Source organism: Lonchura striata, chromosome 2, assembly GCF_046129695.1.
Source record: "Lonchura striata isolate bLonStr1 chromosome 2, bLonStr1.mat, whole genome shotgun sequence".
NCBI lineage: Eukaryota > Metazoa > Chordata > Aves > Passeriformes > Estrildidae > Lonchura > Lonchura striata.
Window position 1 is genome coordinate 112,818,686 of NC_134604.1, and position 6,000 is coordinate 112,824,685.

Consider the following 6,000-nt stretch of genomic DNA (forward strand, 5'->3'; position numbering starts at 1 on the left):
GACATTTCCCTCCCCAAGGATGTTCTGAGGGAATGATGCAACTTGTGTGTTCTCCCTGCTTCCCTGCTTTTTTTTTTTTTTTTTTTTTTTTTTTTTCTCATGTGCCAAACTAATTTAAGAACTAACATTATGTTTTTTTTTATTTTCATCAAAACAAAAACAACAACAAAAAAAGATGGCATAAATTCATGGCTCATTGCAGATATTGATATTGATATTTTGGGCTGAAAGCCTCCAGTTTAGAATAAGCACAACAGCAGTCTGCTTGAAATTAATGCAGGAGTTGAGGAAAGGGCTGTTTAAGGTACAGTTAATCATGTTTCTGCTGCAGTTTTTAATGGAGACGTTGATTACAGATTTCCATGTACTCAAAGTTTATGAGAAAGACTTAATAGCAAGACAGGATTCCAAAAAAGAATACGCAGAAGTAAAAGCTTAACACTGTCTTCATGTACAGTATTCCCCTGTATGTATCCTGAGATCAGTAAACTGGACTCGGTGGTTTGTCTTAGTGGTTTGTCTTAAATGAGCAAGTCAAGAGCTGAAATTTGTACTGGACTGGAAGTGGATGGATTCTAACACCATTGTACCAATTTGCAAAACACTGTTTGGAGGGGCTGATGACTGGAACTGATATACTGTGTATATAGGATTTCTACCTGTTGTATGCTTTTTTCTACTGAAGAAAATAGATTGCTTAGAGTGGGTATGTTTTAATACACCTTTTATTTTCACTCTTTTCGAAGTACAAATGTGGTCTGTTATTAATAAAAAATTGTGTTCCACAACTTGTCTGTATTTTGGAGTCGATAAAGCAACTGAAAACCCATTGACCAACAACAGAAGAACACAACTATCATGTGTTTAGTGATCATAGAATGGGTTAGAAGGGACCTCAAACACCCCTGATCTGAGCAGGGACAGCTTCCACTAGATCAGGCTGCTCAGAGCTCCATCCAGCCTTGTCTTGAATGATGCTGAAGCCCAAACTGTTGACATGTAAGGCTGCCCTCAGTTTTACATTCCCTACAGCTTTACAGAACGTCAGGAGCTTGAAGGAATGGTAGGTGTTTGTTATTTACAGAACAAAGTTGTAGAATAAAGCCTCACATAACCTAATCTTTATGCATGTAACACACTGATATACAACTGGGATGGTTTCTTCTTACGCTGTAGCTGTTAGTGGAGAATGAAATGGAATTTAAAAGTAGATGGTGAAGCCACGCTCACGCCACTACATGGAGGTTACAAAGCAATGCCACTCTTAGCAGATCATGGCAGTCCCAGCAAGCTCCTAAAGGTCCTGACAGTGAAACTTCTCACTCAGCAAACAACTGTCATTTTTCTGCTTCCTTCCACTTCTCTGGAGACCAGTAAGGTGGCCATGTTTCATTAAGCTGTGCTTAATCACTGTCTCAATATAGCAAATTCAACCACAGGCCACTTGGTCTCTCAAGCTTAAATGCTTGGCTTAGCCTAGCACACACCAGTCCCGTCTATTTCAGTCTCCTGAACAGTGAGATTAAAGATACCTCAATTCCAGTACTTGCCTGAAGTGCAAAAGGGCTGTAAGACCAGGTAACAGCAGTCTTGCACCTCCTCATAAAGGTAGTTCACACTACAAGGTAAGGGGAAAGTACACATAAAATGCTTTTAAAACAGCTCAAACACTGCTTTGCCAGTACATTCCTTCAGTGCCTAATAATAATAGTACATTAGCTTCTAATTAAACATGAGGCCACACTCATGAGTCCTTATTTCCATGCTGTCTTTCACAATAACAGGCACCAGCTATGCATTACAGAGAAGGCAACACAGCTGGCACTGGACAAAAAAACAACAAAGGATTGCAAAGACATGCTGCCAGTGTTGGAGTGGGTATTTTTCCCTGTGAACCAGCCTTCCTGGGGGCAGGAGGGGTGCTAAATTGGCACTAATGCAGCAATTAGGAATTACTGTTTTGTAAAGGTCTCCTACGGGTGACTTTTCTAGTTGTATGTGCACTCCTCTGACTTAGCTGAAGTCTCTGGCTGTTGACCTAAAGCTTACAGGCATTTCTTTGTCTCTTTCCAATCTCAGATGTGTTCTTTAAAAAAAACCCCTGTAGGCTTGGGAGGTGGGCTTGAGGTGGTTTGTGACAGGAAGGGCTCCATGGAGCTGAGCCTGCTCCAGGTCCCCAGCTGCCCCCTCGCAGGTGAAAGGGCTGAAAGATGAACATCAACTCATGCTGCTCACCTCTAAGACCAAGCAGAGGTTGCTAGCAGGATTTCTGCAGACGCTCTGCTCATCCGCTTCCTTTGGGCTTCTGACCATGGCCTCAGGTGGCTATTCCAGCCCAGGGAGAAACATAAGAAAAAAACGCTACAGTGAAATGATGTTCGTGACCATAACCTTCACCTTTTCATCTCTAGATGTGGTTTTTGTGCCTGCACAGCTCCGCTGGCACAGTCTGGGCTCCTGGTGCCGTCTCCCCGGGCAGGAGCCCCAGCAGAGGGGAAGGTGCCTCCCACCATCTCCATCCCTGACTCCTCCATCCCAGCCTCCGCCCCCGGGGGACACAGCCCCTGCTGCACCGCCTGTCTTTGCAGCAGGCAGCTTTATTTACCTGCTGCTGTGTTGGTACAGGTCTCCAGAGGACTCGACAAGCCTGCGGTTCCAACACGCTGCTGCTGCTGGAGGTGGTGGAGAGGGGAGAGAATCGCTGGGTGATTGCAAAGAGGCCCCGAGGCAAACCTCAGCCCTTTCATTCCTGCCTCCTCTCCTCTCTTGCACCACCCTGGCTCCACTCAGCATCAGGCTTGCAAGAAAAACAAGGCATGTGGGAGCTGCTCTGCAGGGCCTCCCTTAGCAGAGAGCTCTGCAGGAGGGGATATCTCCTCTCCCCCACTCTTCTTTAACCCCAGGGTGGCAGAAGGTGCAGACCAGCTCGTGGGTGCCTCCAAAAATCCCAGGCAAAGCCTTCAGGTGCTAAAGTGCTCATGGGGTGCAAACCTGTGTTACCTCCATGGCTGTCTCCGGGCTCAGCTGTTGATCAGATCCCTGTGCCCTGGGGAGGAGCATCCAGCCTTTCCCCTTCCTTGACTTTTGATGTGTTTCTTTGGAGGAGCAAAGCAAGGAAGACAGAGCAGTGGGTTCTTCAGACACCGGGCCAGGGGTTTGGGGGAAGATGCCCAGCTGCACTTTGCCTGTCCCATTCTTTGGCCAAAACCACCTGAAAGTGTGCCCAGGTCTCTGCACGAAGCCTGTAACAGCTTTGGCCACACCAGTTTGGTATTGGAGAGGGATGGATCATTCACAGCACTGCTCCACTCCTCCCCTCTCTCTTTTGTGGGATGCTCTTTCATCCAGGGCTGTGGTAAAACGCCAAACCCAGGAATCACAGAATCGTTCAGCTTGGAAAAGACCCCCAAGGTCCTCGAGTCCATTTAGCCAGCGCTGCCATGTCCACTGCTACTGCCAGCCCCAGGCAGGGAGAGACTCACACCCCAAAGCTGATTAAGCAGGGCAGGGTGAGAGCACAGGAAGCCCTTTCCAGGGGAGGTGGCACAGGCAGATCCCAACACGTCCCGCTGAGCGTCAGGGGCTGTCGGCAGCGAGACGTGGGGCTGGGAGGGCAGTGAGCTGTGATGGAGAGCAGGGTGGGGAGGCTGTGCCCCAGGGACACCCTGGAGAGGCTGGCATGACACCTGGCTGGGCTGGAAAACTCTCACTGCCAGTCCTGAGCTTAAAGAGAAACACTCAGCAGGCACTTGAGGAAGAATGGGATTTAAAATCAGTGCTGCCAGTGCCTTATTTACCTGGTGTTTTTGAAATACTGTGAGAGGAGAGGCTTCCAGGCTTTGCTCTGCAGTGATGTAGAGCTAAGACCATTTAAAAGCTAATAAAGAGCAACTTGTGTTCTACACAGAAACACCTTGTCTGAGAGACTCTCGAGTAGCAACATGCAGAAGTGTAAGACAAACACCACAGCTGTGGCAATGAGAAGGGGAAAGATGTTCTGCACTCTCCCCTGGAGGAGCAGGCAGGAGCCCGTTTGCTCTGCCCCAAAGGCACAGAGTAACCCTTGACCGTGACAGGAGTAAGGCCTTGGGCCAACTCAGAACATGCACAAGGAGAGAAATCTGCCTGACGAGTCTCCCCCACCCCAGTCTCCACTGCCTGATCAGATCAGAGGAAATAAATCCTGGCAGAGCCAGTTTTCACAGGAGTTCATGCCCTGACCCTGCCTCAACAGGGACCGGGTCCAATACGTTTCCCTTTTATCTATTTAAATAGGATTGCTTGTCTTAGTCCACTAACAGGCAGAACATGCCAAGTCCTGTGCTGAATTACTGACGTCTGCTGTGTTTTAAAACCCCCAGTGAGGCTGGCTTTGCCCCAGCATTGCCTTGCTTTTGCAAAGATGCTTAGCTAGGGGCATTGTAGGAGGTTTAGCAGGGCACAGTTATAACTGACATTGGAAATTTCTATCCCATCCAAAAGCACACGTGCAGTGGGGTTTAGGCATTTGCAAAATCAAAGTCTAGACTTTTGTGGTGAATATGAAGACTGACTTCAGCCTTTTGGCAGTCTCCACAGCTCACAGAAGACTACATCTTCCTTTAAAAAAAGGCAAGATTTAAAATCTATTCAGCAGACCAGGCCATCCCAGCTTGAAGAAGATGCTGGATGCCCTGAGATTAACTCAGCCTGACTACTGACTTTCCAAAGCAGAAAAGACTTCATTCCCCAGGTCTCAACATAATTCAGATTCTGACAGTGATTTATGAAAGAAAGGTGGTAATGCTCCATTGCTCACCAATCCAAACTGCTCTCAGGATCATCTCTATTCTCCCCTTTTCCTCTGGGCTTCCTCTGGGCTCCTGACACATTTCTCAATGCACCAATTCCCAGAGAAGAAATTCGCTTTAGTGCAGCAAACCAGAGCAGCAAGTGCAGATGCAGACAAGTACAACCCACAGTCTGTACCTCCCTCCCTTTCACCAGGGCAGTGCTTTCTCTGACATAAAGGTCACAGCTCTGGGTCATTTCCAAAGCAAAAATCTTTGCAGAACTGGAAACTGAGGGGATCACTTCCCATCCTTGTATCTGCCAGCTTTGGGGAAAGAGAGAGCTGCAGAACTGCTCCTGGCATCCCCATGGATGTGCCAAGGACACAGCCCCATATATGCTTTCAGCACAGCACCCTGTGTTTCCTTCCCAAAGGCCTGCCAGGATGAGGCAGCCCTGCAGCAGCCTTGCAGCAGCCCTGCAGCAGCCCTGCAGCAGCCCTGCAGCAGCCCTCTGCCCCAGGTGGCAGCCAGCTCAGCGTGTGCCAGCAAGCATCATGCTACAGCTGACTCTGGCTCACGGGGCTGGCTGGGCTTTGCCAGCCAGGTTTTGGCAGGGAGGTGGTGTTGAAGATGCCACTGTACTTTATCCATTCATTCCTCCTCATTAGTAACCAAAACAGCCACTGGAGCCAGGGTGAAGCCCGATGGTGAAGGCTGCTGTTAATGAGCTGTGCTGGCAAGCACACCCAGCAAAGAGAAAGGGCTGGGGAGTCACCGTGGCTCAGAACCAGCCTGTGCCACTGGAGAAGCTGAGGCATACCTGATCCTCCCCCTCTCCTCCCTCTGAGCTTTCCTTCCCTCTCAATTAGCTGAGAGATAACTCCACTCCTCCTTCCTGGAGGAGTTAGAAGGAAAAATAAACTAAAAGGCCAACAAACGTGGAGGAATACACCAGGCTCACCCTGCTGGCAGAGGCTTGTGCCTAGAGGGAATTCCTTTTTCCCCCTGGCAGGTGAAGGGCAGGGGGGAAGCAGGGCTGGCTTGGGGTCTGCCAGGAGGTGCAGTCCCCAGTGGCACAGCTAGCCAAGCTCTCCCTTGGAAAGGGACTGTTCTGCTCCATGGTGTTTTCAGTCTAGCCTGAAGCAAGCCAAGAAAAGGTGCTCCAGGGCAGGTTGTCGTTCCTTTAACAACACCAGCCTGTTTCCAAGGCTGGAAAGAAGATTTTATG